General features: G+C 37.9%; 1 pseudogene; it reads right to left on the bottom strand.

The window, feature by feature from the left end:
- Nucleotides 1-12520: 12520 nt before the first annotated feature.
- LOC101357679 (adenylate kinase 2, mitochondrial pseudogene) lies at nucleotides 12521-13229 on the bottom strand (annotated as a pseudogene).
- Between the last annotated feature and the right edge of the window lie 10267 nt (nucleotides 13230-23496).

Below are 23496 nucleotides of genomic sequence, written 5' to 3'. Positions count from 1 at the left end.
GACAAGAAGGCCGACAGAGAGAAAAAGCCTTCCCCTGGAACTGACACCCTGAATTTGGACTTTTAGCCTACTTTGACTGTGAGGAAATAAATTTCTCTTCGTTAAAACCATCCACTTGTGGTATTTCTGTTATGGCAGCACTAGATGACTAAGACAGTTACTGTTGTGATGATGTTATACTTTAGTCTGATTTGAAGTGAATCTAACTTCCTTTAGCCTAAAAAGCTGGAGGAAGGGATGGAATATCAGTTTCTTTGATATTATCCCTAAGCATCATAATTCCTTGGAAATAAAGACTTTCATAATCTCTGGTTCAGCTGTTCTGCTAGTGTTTTTGTATTGTTTCATTTTGTTAGTTTGTTTCTCCTTTCCCAGAACTATAAGCGTTGTAACTTTACAGGTCACCTCCCACTATAAACAATAAAGAAGAGTCCATGGGCTTTTGTCTTTAGAATATGCTTCAGTATCTACCTTGGTGAAACATGTGCAAAACACCGTGAAAATGCCATGTAGTGATGTCAACAAAACATCATCCTCAAGAAATGAATGCTTCAGTTACCTTAGATTACCCAAACCAGGGGGGTGCCACGACCCTGCCATTCCAAGGGAAATGCCCAGTAAGAACACAAGCCCTGCTCCCTTTCTTCAGAGCCTCTCAGTTCAATTGAGTTTAAATATTTACTGAGCATCTCCTATGTGCCACGTATGGGAGAGATGCTGTCAATACAAAAGTGAATCAAGGCACACACTCTACCCTTAAGTGGGTGGAGACAGATATAACAATGGATAATAGCTTCTAGTTTCAGAGGAACGAGATGCAACTCCCTCTCCGCACATTCTCTCCCCCATCACAAGCACAGACAAGGGCTCTTTTTCTCCATGGAATGGGTATTCAAGTTGAAAAAACTACATAAAGCTTTTAAAATACATAGATATTGCAAGTGACTATCTTTGGCTCATATTCCTCCTCACCCCATGTATCTTTTCTGAAACTATCCCATATTCTCCAAATTCTACCAGCCCAACATCCCACTGTTGGCCAGAAATTCACGAGGATTATTAACTCTTAGTCTCTCATCCCTGAAGGCAAACATTAGGAGCACAATGAGGATTCTCTAATTCTTTGAATGTTTGCTATTGAAATACTTAAAATACTAAAAAAGATACCTTTTTTTCCAATATCATCAAAATCTTTTTATCTCTTCTTTTATCATTATATTAATTTTATCTTTCTCTGTATATCAACGCTTCCTAATACGTGTTCCCCAAAACACTAGCCCAAGGGATACTTAGGTAAAGACAGTTTTTTGTTGAGAACACAGATCTGTGATCAAATAAATTTGGAAAAGTCTACATACTACCTATCTTTCAGAAATTCATACTACATATTAAGATACTAAAGTCTCTGAGAAGTCTTGCAGTATAGAAGTGCAATTATTTTTATTTAACTCAGCAGTTGCCTAATACAATTGACTACAAAACTCTTTGGTCTGTAAAACTTACTATAGTCTGCGAAATTATTTTTTCCACTCTGGCATTAATGGTAAGAATCAAAAAAACATAAAATAACAAATGTTGGAAAAGCTGTGGGGAGACTGGAATGCTTATGCACTGCTGGTGAGAATGCAAAATGGTACAACCATTTTTTAAAATGATATGGCGCTTCCTTAGAAAGTTAGAAACAGAAATACCATATGATCCAGCAATCCCACTCCTAGGACTATATCCTAGAGAAATAAGAACCATCACACGAATAGACATATGCACGCCCATGTTCAAGGCAGCATTGTTCACAATAGCAAAAAGATGGAAACAACCTAGATGCCCAACAACAGATGAACAGATAAACAAACTATGGTACATACATGCAGTGAGTACTACACAATCATAAAGAACAGTGATGAATCTGCGAAGCATCTCACAATATGGATGAATCTGGAGGGCATTACGTTGAGTGAAATAAGTCAATCACACAGGGACAAATACTGTATGAAATCACTACTATAAAAACTCATGAAAAGGTTTACACACAAAAAGAAATGATCTTGGATGGTTATGAGAGAGGGGAAGGGTGGGGATGGAAAAATACTAAGTACACAATAGATGAGTGATAACTTTGGTGAAGGGCAAGACAGTATACAATACTGGGGAAGCCAGCACAGCTTGTACAAGGAAAGGTCATGGAAGCTCCACAGACACATCCAAACTCCTTGAGGGACTGAATTACTGGACAAGGGGCTGTGGGGACCATGGTCTTGAGGAACATCTAGCTCAATTGGCATCACATAGTTTATAAAGAAAATGTTCTATGTTCTACTTTGGTGAGTAGCATCTGGGGTCTTCAAAGCTTGTGAGCGGCCCTCTGAGATACACCACTGGTCTCACCCCATCTCACCCCATCTGGAGCAAGGGAGAATAAAGAAAACTAAAGACACAAGGGAAAGATTAGTCCAAAGGACTAATGTACCACAACTACCATAGCATCCACCAGACTGAGTCCAGTACTACCCGGCTACCACCACCAACTGCTCTGACAGAGATCACAATAGACAGTCCCAGACAGAGCTGGAGAAAAATGTAGAACAAAATTCTAACTCATAAAAAGAAGACCAGATTTACTGGTCTGACAGAGACTGGAGAAACCCCGAGAGTATGGCCCAGGGATACCCTTTTAGCTCAGTAATGAAGTCACTCCTGAGGTTCAGCCTTCAACCAAAGATTAGACAGGTCCATTAAAAAAAAAAAAAAAAAACGAGACTAAAGGAGCACACCAGCCCAGGAAAAAGGACTAGAAGGAGGAGGAGACAGGAAAGCTGGTAATAGGGAACCCAAGGTCGAGAAGGGGAGAGTGTTGACATGTCGTGGGGTTGGTAACCAATGTCACAAAACAGTATGTGTACTAACGGTTTAATGAGAAGCTAGTTTGTTCTGTAAACCTTCATCTAAAGTATAATTAAAAAAAAAAAAGTTTTTCATGGAACATATTTAGGAAACACTGCTGCAAATTGACCTTAAGAATGGTTTGTTTGGCTAAGAATGGAAGGCTTTCAGTATCCAAAGCTAAGACCATTTCATTCATTAAAAAATATATATATTCATTGGGTGTATATTATGTGGCGCAGTGGTTAAGAGTTCAAGCTGCTAACCAAAAGGTCAGCAGTTCAAATCCACCAGCCGCTCCTTGGAAACCCAATGGGGCAGTTCTACTCTGTCCTACAGGGTACTATATGAGTTGGAATTGACTCGAAAGCAACAGGTTTGGACTGGGTTTTTGTTTAAGCACTTACCTCCCATTCGTTAGTTTAAGTCTCATCCAATCTTCAGGCATCAGTTAGGCCCTTAAGAATGTGATAAAAAGAGCCTCCATGGGCTCTGCAGGCAAACGTCAAATCTATTTTGTTATTTGCTCTGTTATGACTATGTTCCCTCTTTCTAGTAACCGATTTCTACTTGTATTTCTTTCACAAGCCCCAGCCTCTTGTTCTGCATCCAGCCATTGAGTTTCCATGTCATCCCAAACACACCTGAGTCTCTCCTTTAGGTTCCTGCCCCATTCTTCCTGGACTACATCCTACTTATTCCCACACCAAAGCCTCCAGGGAACAGAAATCAGGTCTCTGAGGAGGAGCGCTCACATCTAGAGCACCTGAAACCTGCTGCCAAGCATCAATTGCTGGGACCCCATTTTGAACTACATTTATTTTTTTAGACATTCTCTGATTCTGCCTGTGGTTTTGTATCTGGTCCCTGGATCCCAGCCATTTCCAGTTCCCTCTGTCCTACGTCAACCAAGCCCTAGTTGTGGAAATTCTCTCTTCCCTTGGTTTCTAGAACTTTGCAGCTGTGTTTTGTTTTTCCTCTTGCTTTTTGAATATTCCTTTCCACTTCCTTCATGGTTTTTTTTTTTTCCACCTTCAGTTTCCTAAACATAATCTGTGCTCAGGCACAGTCCCAGTCCCCTTGTTCTTTCTCTGTACATTGTCTCACTAGCAGCTCATTTACCCTCAATATACCAACTATGATAGAAAATATGATTAAATGTTAAAACTTACAACTCATCTTTTAAATTCGGTAAAGAGCAAATGTTTACATTCTGAGTGAAATGTTCATCTTAGACACTTCAATAACTTCTGTTTATCAGTATGCATCCGGATATTAGAAGACAATCATAATAAATACCATTTGAGGTTGGTATCAAAATTTAAATCCATTTATTTTTCATAATCATTTTAGAATACAGATATCTAATACATATTTCCTCCAGAATATGTAAAACATTTTGATTTACATTCTACTACAAGTGTCTTGGGTAAATGAGGAGTTGAAATCATGTTTATATGTGAAAGTGATAATTCACTGACTCACTATTACAACGAATGATTCTCTTTTTCAGTAGTAGTAATAGATACTTACGATAATAATACCTTATATTTGTGGTGTGTTATACCCCTCAAAGTACTTCCAAGTACTCTATCCTCATTAGATCTCAGTGAGAAATCAGCAGTACAAATAAGAATCTCCATTTTATTGTGTGGCTATTATCTCACACAGATTTTAAGTGACTTGTTTAAAATCATATAGATAAACTCCATCAGAATCCAAACTAGAAAACTTCTCTTTCCTGTTCCTCTAATACAAGACTCTGGAAATCTTCATATAGTCTCTTGTAATGACTCCTATGATGAATAATTTACATATCTGAGGAAAACACAAGTGTACCACAGAACGTAATTTGGGAAATGCTATCCCATTTTATAGCTATGGAGAAGTGAGGCCCAGAAGTGATATGACTTGGCCAAGGTCAAAGAGATATAAAAACCATTGCATAACTGAAGTCACAGAGACATAAAAACCACTGCACAACAAATTCAAATTCTTAAATTTCATTTGTATGGATAATGAAAATATAGAGAGCATGATTATATTTTACCCTTTTTAATGTATTCACCAGCTTCTGAACATATTTTCTGGTTCATTTTCCATCTCTAATGTTGAAGTTGCATTTGTCTTCTAACACTTTTGAGAGCTAATTTCTGGAGACTAAAATGATACGAGGTGAGCTATTTAGAGAACTTAATTTCTTGTACTATTTTTAGGTTACTGGAGTCGTGGTGGTGTAGTGGTTCGGAGCAACAGCTGCTAATCAAAAGGTCAGCAGTTCGAATCCACCAGCCACTCCGTGGGAACCCTAGGAGGCAGTTCTACTTTGCCTGATAGGGTCGCTAAGAGTCAGAATTGACTCGACGGCAACAGGTTTGTTTTTTGGGGGTTTGGGCTAATAATGACTTTTAAAAGTTTGTGCTTTATATGTTTCTTTTCATCTTTTGTAGAACTATTCTTGGTAATACAGCAATAACATGTCATGTCAACATAAGCTCATGAGTGGATAAATCCTGCCAAATAAAAGATAGTTTGTTATTCCCTTTACAAAACAATATAATTACAATAATTGTATTATAATATTGTAAAATATGAATACTACAATTTTTAATGTGGTAATGCTTGAAAATAGTCACCCATTGTGTACAGTGACTGTTATCAGTTGACTGAAATATAACACAGACACAACCACATGAGGAGAATTGTCCAAAGACAGTAATAAATGAGAAAAAAATAAAGCACATAATACATTCACCTCACAAAGGGGTATATACCAAATATGGAAATGTGCTAGGGAATTGATTAACCAGATTTCAAATTATATTTTGTATATAAGTAAGTACATGTCTTCTTTTAATGTAATCTATTCATTAAATTTAAACATATATATGACTTTCATGTAGCAAAAAAGGTAAAGTCAGAGATCTCAGTTTGGATCCTGACTCCACTAACCTGGTTAAGTTACTTCCATCTTTGGGCCTCAATTTCTTCATCTATAAAAATGTTAACTATCACAATGCTAGGAGCCCTAATACATGGCATAAATTCAATACAAACCATAACTAACAATGCAGAAACGTCAGAAGAGAAACTAGATAACTTGGAGCTCCTAAAAATCAAACACTTACACTCATCTAAAGACTTCACCAAAACAGTGAAAAGAGAACCTACAGACTGGGAAAAAAATTTTTGGCTATGATAAATCTGACAAAGGTCTAATCTCTAAAATCTGTAGGAAAATCCAACATCTCTACAACAAAAAGACAAATAATCCATTTAAAAAATAGGTAAAGGATATGAACAGACACTTCACCAAAGAATACACTGAGGTGGCTAACAAACACCTGAGGAAATGCTCACAATTACTAGTCATTAGATAAATGCAAATCAAAACTACGTTGAGATATCATCTCACCCTGACTACTGGCACTAATTTAAAAAAAACAGAAAATAACAAATGGTGGAGAGGTTACAGGGAGATTGGAACTCTTATGTGCTGCTTGTGGGAATGTAAATTGATACAATCCCTATGGAAAACAATATGGAGTTTCCTTAAAAAGCTAGAAATAGAAATAACATATGATCCAGCAATCCCACTCCTAGGAACATATCCCAGAGAAATACGAGCCATCACATGAATAAACACATGCATGTCCGTGTTCATTGCAGCATTATCCACAATAGCAAAAAGATGGAAACAACCTAAGTACCCATCAACAGATGAATAGATAAACAAATTATGGTACATACACACAATAGAATACTACTCAACAAGAAAGAACAATGATGAATCTGCAAAATATCTCACCGTATGGATGAATCTGGAGGTCTTTATGCTGAGTGAACTAAGTCAATCATAAAAGGACAAATACTGAATGAGACCACTATTATAAAAATTCAAGAAAAGGTTTACACACAGAAAGAAACAATCTTTGATGGTTACGAGGGGGAGGAAGAAGAGAAATCACTAACTAGATAGTAGATAAATGTTAACTTTGATGAAGGGTAAGACAGTACACACTATAGCGAAATTCAGCACAACATGAGCAAGTCACAGAAGCTTCACAGATGCATCCAAAACACCCTGAGGGACTGAGTTACTGGTGCTCAGGGCTGGGGACCATGGTCTTGGGAGTCATCTAGGTCAACTGGCATAATGTAGTTCACAAAGAAAATGTTCTACATCCAACTTTGGTGAGCAGCTTCTGAGGTCTTAAAAGTTTGCGAGTGGCTATCTAAGACACATCTACTGGTCCCATCCCATCAGGAGCAAAGGAGTATGAAGACAACTAAAGACAAAAGGGAAATATTAGTCCAAAGGACTAATGGACCACAAGTACCACAGCCTCCACCAGCCTGGGCCCAGAAAAACTGGATGGTGCCCAGCTACCACCAGCCACTCTGACACGGATTACAATAGAGGGTCCCAGACAGAGCAGGAGAAAAATGTAGAACAAAATTCAAATTTACAAAAAAAAAAAAAAAAAAAAAGACCAGACTTACTGGTCTGATAGAGACTTAGGAATCCCCAAGACTATGGATGCCCTTTTAACTCAAAACTGAAGCCACTCACTCCCGAAGTTCACCCTTCAGCCAAAGATTAGACAGGTCTATAAAACAAACAGAAACCCTGGTGGCATAGTGGTTAAGTGCTATGGCTGCTAACCAAAAGGTCACCAGTTCAGAACCACCAGGTGCTCCTTGGAAACTCTATGGGGCAGTTCTACTCTGTCCTATATGGTCATTATGAGTTGGAATCGACTTTCACAGCAATGGGTTTTTGGTTTTTTTAATAAAACAAACAATAACACAAGTGAGGAACATGCTTCTTAGTTCAATCATGTATACAAGACTAAATGGGCAACACCTGCCCAAAAGCAATGACAGGAAGGCAAAAAGGGATAGGAAAGATAGAAAGATGGAAACGAGGAACTTGGGGTGGGGAAGGGGAGAGTGTTGATACACCGCGGGGAATGCAACCAATGTCACAAAACAATTTGTGTATAATAGTTGTTGAATGAGAAAATAATTTGCTCTGTAAACTTTCTCCTAAAGCACAATTAAAAAAAAAAGGTAACTATCAAATCAACCTGAAAGGTTGCTAAAGGGATTGAATATGGTAACAAATTGTAGATTTCCTAGGATAGCACACGGAAAATAGTAGATTTTCAAACTGTTACATTTTCCTTCTTTCATTTTCTTTCTTGCTACATCTTTGCTTTTATACTTTTCGAGTAGAACAATATTTATTCTGCTTGTATATCTTGAATTTAAAATACATGTAACTAAATTTCTATTTTGTTTGAGTGTAAATCTTGTATAAGTGAGGACTCCGACCTCATGCTCAAGTTTCAAGCATTCATTTTCAGTTTTTAGGCTTTTTGTTTTTGTTTTTGTTTTTTGTCACATGCTATATTTCAGCAAAGTTGCAAAAAATGTTTGTCATCTCCCTGAATCCTCTCTTATTATGTTCATAACTTCTTAGTATCTTTGCCTAAAAATGGAGTCTTTTTTCCTTGACTTTAACTTACAGACATACTATCCCTCTCAGGTATCCACACTATATATTTTAATACTCAGTATTCTGAAATACGACACCAAATGTCTCCTCCAGTAATTCTTCCCATGCGAGAGTTGCAATACAAAACAGATCACAGGCATTCACTGTGTGGAAAACCTAAGGTCTCTGTGCCTGACCTCATCCTAAAATTCTACATGTAAATGGAAAACATGCTTCTCACTGACAGGTACTATTTTCTCCCCTAGTAATTAATATACTTCTTTGAGAATCTTGCCTGGAGCTCATGCTGTCAGAACAAGTAATCACAAATGACACCCCACCTGGAACAAAGCACTCAAGGATTTAGAGATTTGTGATAAACCATACCCTCTCTTTGGGATCTGGATATTTGCAAAGCTCTATTGTGGCACTTGTCTGATTTCCTGGAAATGAAAGTAATCCAACCACATCATGGAATGCTAGTCCATTCTCTTTATAGTGGAGTACCTTCTCAACATTAGATTGGTTAATCTCCACAATCAATCTAATTTCACATTTTTCAAATCGCAGGTTCCAATCTAATAGTGGGTCATAAAATGAAATGAGTGTGTCGTGAATAGCATTTTTTAAAAGTAAAGTTAGATAGGTAGAAAGACTGGTAAGTAGCAGTGACTCTGTTGTGCTGTCAATAAAATGAAGTTTATTTTCTTCCATTCTTGGAATACACTCAGAGAGAGGATGGAACATCAGGTGGGTCTGAATAAGGGGAATGGGATAAAAAGGTTTGACCTAAGCCCCAAGCCACAACATGAATGAATTACAGGAAACAGCTGCAGTCTGGGGTCTCGTAACAGTGGTGCAGGGATTCCATGTGACTTGGCACTCACAGTGTCTCGGATGGTCAACCAAACAGATTTGTTTCTCATGCATTTTCTTTGATAGGAATGTTCTCCCTAGTTTTTCAGTCTCAGCTCAGACCTGTCAGTTCACTCTGGGAGTGCAGCAACTGTGGTTGCCTGAAGTGGTGACACCAAAACAGGGCCCCCATTTGCCTTTTCTTTCACACTATATACCATGTATATTCAGGTTGGAAAAGGAGATTAATAATAAAACAATCGAAGAGGCCAAGAGACAGATTTGGGATTGAAGGAAGGCCCTTCAAAGATTCACTTGCAAATGGGGCCATAGACTAACTTGCAAGGCCTAGACAGCCTCTAGGTGGTGAGTTGTTCTCATTGAAAACCAGGGTCCTGTGTGCCTGCATTCATTTGAATTGGAAAGAAGCGAGAATTGCAGTGTGATTAGGCTGAAGTAACACACCAGTCACCTGTCTCTATCATAATGAAGAAAGTCACATTCTATCAGATAAGGGACAATGAGTAATATCCATTCTGTTTAAGGTCTGAGCTCTGGGCCAGACACACAACTCCAGGCTCCCATCCTATAGATTTCATTTTGTCATTAAGATCTATCTGTTTACATGATGACTTGGATTCAACAAACCAACCAAGAAGGTTGGAGATTACATATTCAGCAGTTTGATATCTACCCTGAGGATAGTGTAGTTTAGTTACGTTTCTCCAATGGCAGATAACTAAGTGAGTTTCTGGGTGTGGTTGATTATTGCTGCTACTTCTTTCAAAGCACAAAGTTTAAGTAACTCTACGTGACAACTGGAAAATGTCTAAGGACCCCTTAAGCAGCATACTTATAGATACTCAAAAATAAATACCAAAAAAAAAAGAGAGAGAGAGAGAAGATCTAAACAAAAAAACAACTTAAATAATTTGGTCATGTTAACTCTAATCACTCAAACTGAAATAAATGATTATGTCCTGTCAGTGAATGATAAAGCATTCACACGCTGGCAGTTATAAGAAGCAGTATTATAGGCTCTTACATAAGCTCATAAATAACAAGTATTTTCTGCCTTGATATAAATTTGAGAAAATTTGGCACTGGTACTTGTATGCATTTATCATCTGGCTTTTGCTAACGTTTATACGCTTTTTACATAATTTCTCAGTGCCATCCCTCCTAGTCTTTCACTGGTTCAGTGAAAGTGGTTTTAAGTGGTTTCCAGAGTTTAAATCAACCATCTACTACGAGAAAGAAGCGCTTAATCCTTCTCTAATTATATGACCGGATTGTGAACTGTAAAAGTAACTGATGTTAATTAGTAGGACATATTGGGAATAAAAGGGGCCTTGTATTTTTACCCTTTTATCCTCCATTAGTCACTTTCCTGTGAATACTTTAGTTTGTCTCTCAAAGGAATTTTCAAAGTGTGTGATTTCTCACTTTTCCACTTCCCTAAGTAGTAAACCTAATCCAGGCTGGCCCACTTTCTCTATTGTTTAAAAAAAAAAGTAAACATCTCCAATAACGTGAGGTTTGTTGTTGTGTACCATTAAGTCGATTCCAACTCATAGCAACCCTACAGGACAGAGTAGAACTGCCCCATAGGGTTTCCAAGGAACGGCTGGTGGATTTTAACTGCCAGCCTTTTGGTTAGCAGCCTGAGCTCTTAACCACTATGCCTCCAAGGCTGCCAACATGAGGGTAGTATCTTTATTTATATAGTATAACAACATGATTTAGCCCAGGAAAAAATATCACGGAAGAATGTATTTGTTTTCTATTACTGCATAATGAATTACTCAAATTTTAGAGACTTAAAACAATAAACGTTTATTATCTCACACAGTTTCTGAGGGTCAAGAATCTGGAAATGTCATATTAGGATATTTCTAGCTCAAGTTCTCTTATGAGATTGCTGTCAAGCCAACAGTCAGGGCTGCAGTCATCATTGCAAGGCTTGAGGAGGGTTGAAGGATCTGTTTTCAACATGTCTCACTCACAAGGCTGTTGGCAGGAGGCCTCAGTTCCTCACCACACGGACCTCTCCATGGACGTCTTGATCATCCTCATGATATGCAACTAACTTCCCAGAGAGTAAGCTATCGAAGAGACAGTGCAAGCAGGAGGGGCAATACCTTTTATGACCTAGTCCTGGAAGCCACACTCCATTATTTCTGTCATAGTCTATTTGTTAGAAGCAAGTCAGCAATCTCATATAATTGAATGTCCAGCCGGCAATAATCATCCCTCAAAAAAGTATGTGATTTACAGTAAAAAGTTACTCTAGGTGGTTTTTCTGTGGTTAAATATTGCTACAGGTAATTTGTTACATGTTTTAGAACTTCCAGATGATTAACTTTTTTTTTTTTTTTAACAAACTTTTAACATACTTTATTGACTTAGAGGCCAAACAAGGCAGCATTTGGTCACTTAAGAAAGGCACCTCATTGAAAATAGTACATCACAGTGCTGTCGAGTGATCCCAGTTACAGGACTTGAGGATAGAAAGGACAATCTTTGGATAATATTGCATAGGACACCTGCTTATTTATTAAAAAGTTTTCCTTCATACACCATGGTTGGAAGAAGGCAAGAGCATAGGATTGCGGCATGTGCTGGATGGCTGCTGAGAGCTGATCCACGAGAGCAGGTAGACTGGTAAATCAGTGGTAAATCAGGAGAAGAGAGTGAGACCAGCATGCCCTCTCCTTCCCATGACTCCAGTAAACTTGATTTGCTGAGCCACCATCCCTATGAATGCACCTGCATCTCTTTAAAATGTGGAGATGATTCTTTGATCTCATGGTGTGGGGAATCATGTTCAGTAGTCAAAGTCTCCCTATTCCAAGCTATAGGACAGACAGCACAACAGTTCCATTTCCTGCATTCCTGGGCTGGCAACCGGTGAGGTTCTGAGATAAAAGCTGAGGTCTTAGGGCATTGGCTTTAAAAAATATTGTTACCAGTACAGAGTAAATCAAAACCTGATTCCGTAGAAATTATAATACCGTATTTCCCTATTTCTACCCACACCCTCCAATCAATTTTTTTAAAATTAATTTTCTCCTTTATTTACACTTCTAAAAACTCCCATCTATGTGAAAAAGAAACCACGTCATTACAATAACACTGCTGCTCTTCCAAATAGTCCTCTTGAGCCCCTGACCATCCCTCCCTCTCCATCCTTACCCTAACCACCCGCCTCTGCCCAGCGTCTAAAAGCAGGGATCACGCCGCGGGGTAATGAGCAACCGTGCAGTCTCGCCTGGCCTTCTGTTACTAGGATGTGGCTTTGGAAAAGGCTGCTAGGATGCTTGCAAAAACGACATCAGGGGTCTGGTGTGGAACGCATCAATGGCACAGTGGATGCCCTGCTTCTGGTAGTAGTCCACCAGCGGGGTGGTCTGAGTATGGTAGGGCTCCAGGTGGATTTTCAAGGCCTTCTCATTATCATCTGATCAGTGGACCAAAGGTTCCCCAATGATATCATTTCTCATGGGCTTCTCTGGGGAGCTGAACTCCTCGTGATAGGAACGGCCACGCATGGGGTGAATCAGCCTTCCTGTCATTCTTCGGATGAGTAGAGAGTCTTGGATACTGAATTCAGTCACAGAATCAAGCTTCTCATTCCTCTTCTCCATGAGGTCATCGAGCATTTCTGCCTGTCTCACAGTCCGAGCGAAGCCATCTAAAAGAAAATCATTCTTGAACGAAGAGGTTTCCAAATTCTTCTCAATGAGCTCCACCACCATTTCATCGCTCACCAGTTTCCCAGCATCCATTGTTGCCTTCAGCTTTTTTCTTAGCTCTGAGCCAGAAGCCACGTGGCCCTCAGCATGTCCCCAGTAGCCAAATGACAGACACAGAAGATTTCAGCCAGTTTGGGTGCCTGGATACCCTTGCCAGCCCCAGGCGGCCCCAGCAGCATGGCCCAGATGCCTTTAGGATACTCTTGGGCCAATTCGTCCCCTGGGACATTAGGAGCCATGTCTGCCAAGACCTCTGGCTACTACCCGTCTGCACACCTCGCAGGTCCAGAGCTTTCAGATGATTAACTTTTTTGAAAACTTTTAATTCAAGTTTCTAATTTGGCCTAAACAATTTTGAATTTAATACAAATATTTTCTAATAAAAATTCTATCATGTTCTATCATCTTTACAACTATGCTAGTTTTCTATTGCTGTTATAACAAGTTACCACAAATTTACTGGCTTAAAATAACACAAACTTATTATCTTACAGTTTTGGAGGTCAGAAGTCCAAAATGGGTCTACAGGGCTGTGTTCCTTCTGGAGGTTCTAAGAGAACATCTGTTTTCTTGGCTTTTCCACCTTCTAGAGGCCATCTACATTCCTTGGTTCATGGCCCCTTCCTCCATCTTCAAAGCCAGCATCACAGCATCTTCTCTCTGACATCTTGCCTCCTTCTTATAGGGACCCTTATGATTACACTGGGCCCACCTGGATAATCCAGGATGATTCCCCTATCTCGAGATCTTTAATTTAATTATATCTGCATATGTACCTTTTGATTGTAAATCAACATATTCACAGATTTCAGGGATAAGGATATGGGCATCTTTGGGGGGAGAGAGAGCACATTATTCTGTCTACTATAACAACTGATTTTAGGAGGATGTCAAAGTTCAATTAAATTGTGGGAAATATCCTGACAGACTTAGTTAACACCGTGTGAAAAATATTTAAATTAATTTCACCTATCAACACAAGACTAGTAACCAAAATGATTGATTTTATATACTGAGATCATATTTGGCCATCATTTCGAACATCAAGCCCTGGGAAGCTGAGATATCACACTTGCTTTCAATAGTTGTTTATAGTTAACTTCTTTGATAAACTAGAATTAAGACCTGAAACATGTACAGGTAATAAAACTCTCAAAACATCAGTTTCTTTCACCGGTAGTTCTGATCCCACACTCTTAGCTCAATCACTTCATAAATGTTGAAGAAATACAAACGGCATTGAGAAATGTTCCATTTTGAAATATATGAACCTTGCCAAAGAAACCCTCAGCACTTTCTCTTAAGACTGGTAAACAGCTTTCCAAATACGTAGAATTATAGAACTTATAGGGTGTTATGGGATCTATAAATGTTTTTTAAAAATACAATCAACCTCCTGGACAGACCTGGAGAAAAATGTAGAATGAAATTCTAACTCACAAAAAAAGATCAGACTTACTGGCCTGACAGAGACTGGAGAAACCTCGAGAGTAAGGCCCTCAGACACTCTTAGCTCAGTAATGAAGTCGCTTTTGAGGTTCACCGATTAGCCAAAGATTAGACAGCCCCATAAAACAAAATGAGACTAATGGGGCACAACAGTCCAGGGACAAGGACTAGAAGACAGGAGGGGACAGGAAAGCTGGTGATAGGGAACCCAAGGTTAAGAAGGGACAGTGTTGACATGCCGTGGGGTTGTTAACCACTGTCATAAAACAATATGTATACTAAGTGTTTAAGGAGAAAGTTCTATAAACCTTCATCTAAAGTACAATAAAAAAACAAAATACAGTCAACCTTCTACCTTCAATGCCTATCCCACATCCCCCATTTTATGTATGAACATTCTAAAGATCAGAGATGTTAACATGCCCTTAACATCTTAGTAAAGCTACTATGTGGCCGAGTTTGGCCTAGAGGGCCAGTCTCCATACTCCCAATCCAATATATTTTTACTTTATCACATTCCTTGTTTTCAAAAAATAGAATGTAATGTGTGTGAAGGCTGTGCATAGCAGAGGGCAGTGGTGGGAATGGTTGCCATGTGTTGAGTGCTTAACATGTGTCAGCTTCTGTGACAGATAACTTTAAATATATTCCCCTCTGTATTTTTTATCAACAAGGTAGAAAGTATTATCCCTGCTTCTAAAAGGAAAACCTAGATAAAAGATGTTTAGAAAGGTTATATAACCTGCCCAAAGTGAGAAAGCAAGGATGTGGTTGGATTCTTTCCTTTTAACAACGAAGTTCAAGAATAAATTCAACCATGTTTCTGAAGAAAGAATAAAGAAATATGCAAGTTGAATAAGCAATTTCAAAATGTCTGTGATATAGCATATTGTTAAAAGAAATACCTATCAATTTCACACATTAAAAATTATAAAACCACAAAGTGTTAATAGATTCATTTGTTAATTCAACAAATACTCATTGAATGTTTAATATGTTGTCTAGATAAGATGTGAACAACATAAATTAGGTACTATTCTTATCTAATAAATAAATCATATAATTTCAGCAGGGTAGGAAGAGGACAGAATATTATCAAGGAAAGATCTTTCAATAAGGTGACATTTGCAAAGCAATCTGAATGATGTGAAGGGCGTAGACATGAATAGGCTTTGGAAAAGAGTAGGCAGTGGGAAAAATAATATAAAGATCCAAATGCAGGCCAACCTTGACCTGCTTGAGGCAGCAAGAAATCCACTGCCGGATGAAGCTAACTAGACCAGGGCTAAGTACTAGGACCATGTATGATCTTGCAAGTCTTTGAAAACACTTTGGCTTTTACCCTGAATATGATGGGAAGTCTTTGGAAGCAATTGATCAGGAGACTAAAATGACTAGATTTATATTTTAAATAGACTGAATCTGCTGTATGAAGAATAGATTATAGTTGGGCAAATACAGAAATAGGATGACCTGTAGCTTTTGCAGTATTCCAGGCAAAAAATAGCAGTGACTGAGATGAATTGGTAATGGTGGAAGATTTGGAAAATGCTTCAGTATGGAATTTAATTTGAAGGTAAAGTCAAAAGGACAAGCTGATGGATTGAACTGGACTATGAGAGAAAAAAAATGTTAAAAATGATTCCCAGATTTTTAACCTAAGCACATGGATGAATATAAATGTCATATACTGAAGTGAGGAGGAGAGGGGGAAAAGTGAATTTTGAGGTAAGAGAGTGAAATTCCCGAGTTCTATTTTACATATGTTAATTTTGAGATGCCAACTAGATGCCAAAATAGCAATAAGGAGTAAGCCAATAAATATGGAAGTCTGGAACTTAAAAGAAAGGTCAGGGAAGGAGATTAGAATGAGGGATTCATCGGCATTAAATAGTATTTAAAGCCATAAGATTGGATGAGCACATCAATGAAGCAAGTATAGTTAGAGAAGAGAAAAGCACTCCAATTATTTAGAAGTTGAGGAAAGGAAGAAGGCCAGTATAAAAGACCATAAAGTTGCTTGGGGTGGTGAAAAATTTTGCAAAAATATAGTGGTAGTGGTTGCATAACATTGTGAATATGATTAATGCTACTGAAGTGTACACTTAAAAATGGTGAAAATGGCAAAAATGGGGGGGAGGTACCTCAGACATTTCAAAAGCATTTTAGGGAGTCTTGTTTATTTCTTTACTCCGACCAAGTGAGCTGGGAAGATAAAAACCTACTACTTCTACTACTTACTACTACACTTACTGTTATTATTGCCTTCTATTTGTACTATTACTTATTATTTTTATTAATAAAAATCTAGCTTAAAAAAAAAAAAAGGAAGACCATGAAGGAGCAACCAACGAGAGAGAAGGAAAATAAGAGAAGTCTAGTATCCCAGAAGTCAAGTGAAGAAAATGTGAATGAAGATAAAGGAGATTTTCCTGTAAACGAGACAAAACGAAGATTACGGGAGTTAGAGAGGGATGGGAGATTGGGTCCTATCAAGTGTGGTATGACAGAGGACCTGGATATCAGGTACTCTTGTCTCTTAAATTAACTTGTTCTGATAAAGAGTAATGCAATTTGGAACAGAATTTAAAGGCCTAATTTGGGGGAAAATACATAGTGAACCCCATTTTTCTTCCATGGTTATTATAAAACGTAAACCACTCTCTTGGTAGTTGCCAAAACGAACTGCATTGCAACACATATGCATGTACACAAGTACAGAGAAAACCAGCAAGAAAAAAAGACCTATCATTGCCTATCATGGCCATGAAGACAATGTTATCTCCAAATTCACTCAGAATCAGGAAGCAGAAAGGACTGTTTTCATAGACAAGAAAGTGGAGAAAGAGACATATCTTGCAGAAATGAACCAAAATGTTCCTTGAATTTGATTCCAAAGGATTCACAGGAATATATAATTGTTAGGCTTCTGCTCAGTTGCCTGTAAGAGAAACATAACTGCAATGGCTTAAGCAAATAAAGGTTTATGTTTTCACAGAATAGTAAAATTCTAAAGTGGGCAATCTGGGGCTGGTGCATCAACTCAAGGATCTCATCAAGAAACTAGACTCCTTCTTCCTTCCTGCTCTTCCATTTTTAATATGTGCCTCTCAGCTTCATGGTGACAAGATGGCTTCACCTCCTCTGAGCACTGTATTTTGTTTGGCCATAAAGAAATAAGAAAGTGCAAAGATAAAATAGCAAAAATGTTTAAAAATCTATCATTTAATTTCTAATTGTATTTCACTGGCCACAATGGTGAATCAAACAACCAGCCTAATTGTAATGGGGGCTGGGGCACTATTTTAAATTGGACAAGATGCCCTCACTCTGCAAAAAGAGATTTGGTAGGTAGTAACAAGAAGAAAGGTTGTCAGATACAATACAAAATGCCCAGTTAAATTTGAATTTCAGATAAATACGAATCAATTTTTTATAAGAATGCCCCATATAATATGTGGGATATACTTACATTAATACACCCTGTATTTTTATTTGCTGAATCTGACAACTCTAAGAAGGGGAAGCTAACTATTGGACAGGCAGCTCCTGGAGAATTTCTCCATCCCCATTTATAGTATCATTCCAATTCATAGTGTTGATCCATTCTCTCTTCAGAGAATCTAACTTGAGTAACTAACTTCAGAGATTACGTAAGTAGTTTAATAATTGCCAACTGAGTCAAAAAGTTAAGGAAAATATTTGACTAAGGAAGTTCAATAGTGTAAATAAGCCTATAAACCAATTGGAAAATATCCAGGCTGGATTCAAGTACTCTTTTTATTTTAAAATAAAGAAGTGATAGTTAATAATCAGCTACTAACCAGTTGTTTCACTGAATTCCTACCTTTTCCTTAAAACCCCCTTTGAAATGGCCATTTCAGGTGAATTTAGAGGTTTATTTCTTTTCAATATGCACTCATTTTGTAATCTAGTCATAGTAGAAGCTTCAGAATAGTTGATTTTGAATAATTATATAAAATTTAATAATGTTTTCATTTCACCAAAATGAGTGCTAAAATCTCCTCCACCTAATTAATCTACTATTGGGAATAAAAATGTCTCAGAGGAGTTTGGTGAAGTTGAATAAAATTAGAAGCTAAAGTTATGGTAATTTTTAAGAGTTTATATCAGCACATTGATGTATACACTTTTTTTATTATTTTGCTAGACTTTGTATTTTAAGAATATGTTTGTTCTGTAAAATGCAAATTTGTCATTAGTAACGTGCTGATTTCCTTTCACCCAAGAATGTGGCTCCAGTAACAGCTTTATCAATATTTTAAAGAGACTTTCTGGGTGTGGCTGAAGAACCTGTCATCCTTTGATAAAAAAAAAAAAAAAAAACCTTCATGTTCTAAGTGTTGGGGGTGGCGAATAACTTGTTCATTTCACTCCCTTTATATTTGTGTTAAAAAAAAAAAAAAAACAAGCCTCTGTGGATCCAACTAGGCTTAAATAGTTTTTCTTAAACTTTAAAAAAAAAATCAAAATTTAAATCAAATTTATATATATTCAGAATGAAACATAAACCAAAAAAAACCAAACCCATTGCTGTCAAGTCAATTCTGAGTCATAGAGACCCTATAAGACAGAGTAGAACTGCCCCATAGGATTTCCAAGGAGTGCCTGGTGGATTCAAACTGCTGACCTTTTGGTTAGCAGCCAAACTCCTAACCACACCACCACTAGGGTTTCCAAATGAAACATGTTAAACTATAAAATAGAGAAGAAAAAAGGAAGTACTTCTTAGAGCACACAGTAAAGATTTGAGATTTTTCAATATATTTTCTTCAGAAACAATTATGTTGAAGAAAACTAGAGTATTCTTTTTTTTCTTCTTATAGGCCATACCCAACTCATAAAAGTTCCAAGCTTATTGAGAGAAGTGCCTACAATTTTTTCTTCTTTTTTTTTTTCTCCAGCCGCTCATACCCATGTTTACTTACGAAAGCATAGTCTGCCTTGCCCCATAGTGTTTCCTTCCTGGTGTATCAGCACTGCTCTCCCCATGTCTGACTCACGTGTTCGTATGATAGAAATAACCCAGGATGGATGTTTTTGTAAAGTTAATGGAACAACCTTAAATTGAATCTCAGGATATCCAAGTCAACACGTTGTTGATACATGTGACCTCTAAATTAGTCTCCCTTTGCTCTAAATTCAAGAAGCCAGCAGGCCTTTCTTCTAAAGATTGGAGAAGACAGTCTCTTTAAAGGGTGAGGAGGAGAGAATGAAGATGACAAAGGAGTGGATCTCAAAGAAAGAGTATTTCCCCAAGAAGGGAAAAGCAGCAGGGAGGAATGAGCAAAAACACAGGGATCCTGAAAGACTTAATCTTGTTTTTCCACCTTGCTGCCAGTCATGCTAATTTGGTGTTGAATGCTGTTTTGAATGCTGTTTTTCCACCTTCTATATAGTCTTGTTGTTGTTGTTAGTTGCCATCAAATCAGCTTTGACTCATGGCAGCCTTATGTTTAATGGAACAAAATGTTGTCCGGTCCTGTGTCTCCTCACAACCCTTGGTATGTTTGAGGCCATTGTTGTGGCTATTGTGTCAATTCACCTCACTGAGAGTTTCTCTTGTTTTTTGTTTTTTGAGTTTTTGTTGTTGTTGTTGTTGACCTTCTACTTGACCAAACATGATGTCCTTTTCTAGTCTTTTGGGAGAGGAATATTAGTCTTCCTTCCTTCCTTTTAGGTAAAACCTAAAATCTTACTGGCCAAAATGTTGGACGTTCAAGTACACACAGAGGTGCTGGGGAAGAAGTAAGCTATTGAAAAAAAAAAAAGCCACTGAAAACCCTATGGAGCACAGTTCTACTCCGACACACACAGGTTGTCATGAGTTTGGATTGGCTCAACGAAAAGGGGTGGTGGTTATTCCAACCCAGACTTATGATGACTCCCTATTCTTCAGGTTTGCATAATTGTGTGTTAACATAACAGGTGGCATTTGGTGGAAAGAGGTCTACACTTGGAGACAAGATGTAGATAGATGTCCTAGATCTGTCAATTAGAAGATGTGTAACCTTAAACAGCAACAACAACTTTAAGCATATAATTTTTGTGGTGTTGTGGCTCAGAGTAAAAAAGGAAAAAAAGTTGATAAGAAAGGGCAGGTCTTTTGTGAGCCTCAGTTTACTCATCTGTAAAATGTGATAAAGATTTCTAACTCAGGGCAAGGAGGTGGTGGCAAGGTGGGGGTAAGGGGTGTTATGAGATAAAATCATGTATATAAAACCACCAACACAGCCTTGGCACATTATATTTCAACAAATGGATAATTTCTTCCCCCTCCTCTTCTCTGATGGATTTTCTTTTTAGTATTGGGAATCTAGCCTTCTCCAGTGTCCTGTGGATGTGATGATAAGTAATCCAAGAACCCTGCCTTTATGGATTGTACATTCTAGGGATTGTACAGATTATTTGAAGGAGAAGCTGAAGCAGCATATGTTAAAGTGTTTGGAAAACTGAAGTGTTTTATGTGTGTTAATTGTTTTGTAACTTAAAATGTCTCCCTCAAAAATAGAATTTTAGCCTTTTACATTTATCAGATGTCAGTCTTCTTCATTTTTGGTAATTTCTTGCAAAGGGAGATACAAAATTGCTGAGACCAGAAGAATTCATAAATCCAAATACAGAAGGCAGTAGATGCATTTTTAAAAACAATAAAATGCTAATCCTTGCATTTTTCATTGTTTTGTTTGCTTATTTTAGCTTTTAGACTACCATCCCAAGTCTACTGGCAAGCCTTTTGGAAGTAAAGGAGAAAAGAACTAAAAAAAGACATCTATTTTTAACTTTTCACTAAGCTATTTCTTTCTTTGCTGTAGTTACTCCAAAATTGATCATAGTTTTACCTGAACTGTTCTTAGAGGGGAAAAAAAATAAACTTGCAAAATGGATTTTTTAAATACACATTACCAAATTTAATTTATTATTAGTGCAAGTGTAAGCAGGCCAGGCCCTGTCAAACATTTATCACCAACCATTTGCAAAATAATCAGTCTGTCCCAGTCCCAGCCTCAACCTGTGAAAGCAGTGCCATTGACCCTGCTGGGCGGCCCAACATGCTGAAGAGGCCAAGATGGGCTTCCTCCCACAACACCCCCTGGGCGGCCTGTCCGGCTGGGGCCGCCCATTGTCTGGCTAAATGGAATCCTGGAACAAAGCCAGAGCTGCAGCCAGAGCTGCAGCCTGCCTGTGTGTGTTTTGTTTTTAATGATCACACACACTTTAGCTTAAAATGCAGACAGAAGACAGGGAAGGAAAAACTCATTTTATTCAGAAGGCGAAACCGAGAAGAGTGAGTTCTAAACGAAGTTTTCTATTATAAGAAATAATTTTAGTAAATGAATAAAATTAGAAACCATGGCTAAGAAAGAAAGGAGACGAGCATCTCAAATTTTATTGTAAAAAAATTGTCAAAAATGTTACCAGGAAACATGTAGCCTTATGCACAGATACAAACTAACAAAAAAATTTATCAATCGGCTTTCCTCCCAGAAGTTACAGAGGAAAGAAAATGGTTTCCTTACAGAAAGTGTGCAAGTGTTTATTTAAAGCTTTTTGTTTGTTTAAGACTAAAATCTGTAAATAAAAAGTTATATAATTCTGCTGACAACTGTATTTCTAGGCTTTTTACAGTGCTCATGAATAGTTACTCTTTAAACTATATGCCTGTGTGTGTGTATATATATACGTATATATACACACATACACATATAACTTAATCATTATCAAATAATTCACATAGATAGAAACTACTTTCCAAAGATATGTCAGCAAGCAAAGGAGAGCTGGAAAGAGCTAGCTGTGTTTTAGGAAACTACTGTACAGTAAAAGGGTTTAGAAAGTCATAAGCCTGACTGCCAGGAAATGAGCTTAAGCAAAGGAAATGGGAGATGTATGGTTCAAGGGATCTGAGAAAGGCTTTTACTAATGCTTGCTTTTGTTTTACTTCTCATGCTAGCCCAGGATACATGTCTTGTCTTTCACATGTACCAACAAAGAAATACCAGAGTGATAACATCTGGGACCCTGTAAGGTCCCAAGTTTTCTCTATTAACAGAAAGCTCTTAACTTGAAGCCTAGAGCCTGTCTTTCTTCATTAGGTCTGAAATACCATGCAAGAAAAGGAGGGAATTATTAACAACAGGTTGAACGCTGATGTTTTTCACCAGGTGAAGACTGAAGCTGGGACAACTATATTCTCTCACCTAGGAATTTGGAATAAAGACATTGAAAAGTCACTGTGACTCACATCTTCCAGGATAGTCACAGATAAGTCAAATATACAAGATAGTGATATGCTAGCGTGGCTTACACCCCATATAATCCCATCCCAAATTAATACAAAATCTCATTAAAAAACAGTTTGCTTGCAGCTTCTGTATAAGTCTCACAGCATTATCCCCTCCCCCTAGATTGTTGTCCCTAAAATGTTCCTATACAGAAAGTCTGGAAATGTTTATAGGAAGTTAGTCTGCAGAGACCAAAGAGCATAGCTGACACTCACAGAGAAGCTGGAACAAGAGACCATGTGGCCCTAGAAAGACAGAAAAATCAAGAGAATCAGTTCCTGACAAACGTCCAGATCTCACGAGACCAGCTGTATGTCCTGCACTCTTCTTTCATGACAGCTGCCAAGACATTTACAAAAAAATTCCTAAAGAAAGTTGCATGGGCTTTTGTATCCTACAACTTAATGACCCCTTACAAGACATAGGACTCAGAACGAGACAAAATATGCTAAGATGGGAAACTTTTTGCCATGGGAAAAAACAATGGGTGAAGATGGGAACACAAAACTGGAAAGCATCTTATCTCAAAAGACAGAGACCTCGCCATGTTACTTGTGTTCCATGTTACCCGCTCCCAAGGAGCAGCAGATTTTGCCAACCTCTGGTAGTCTCAACTGTTATAAGAGAATAGCATTTGCTCAGGACTGCTCTCGCTAGAAAGGGCTCTCCTGTAAAACTGAACTTCATTAATACCTTAATGCCCACCTCCATCTATCTTCCCCTTCCGACTCACTCCATCCTACCCAACCCT

The sequence above is a fragment of the Trichechus manatus genome, unplaced genomic scaffold (genome assembly GCF_000243295.1).
Source record: "Trichechus manatus latirostris isolate Lorelei unplaced genomic scaffold, TriManLat1.0 scaffold00242, whole genome shotgun sequence".
NCBI classification, from domain to species: Eukaryota; Metazoa; Chordata; class Mammalia; order Sirenia; family Trichechidae; genus Trichechus; species Trichechus manatus.
This window is presented reverse-complemented; position numbering and strand designations above follow the sequence as displayed.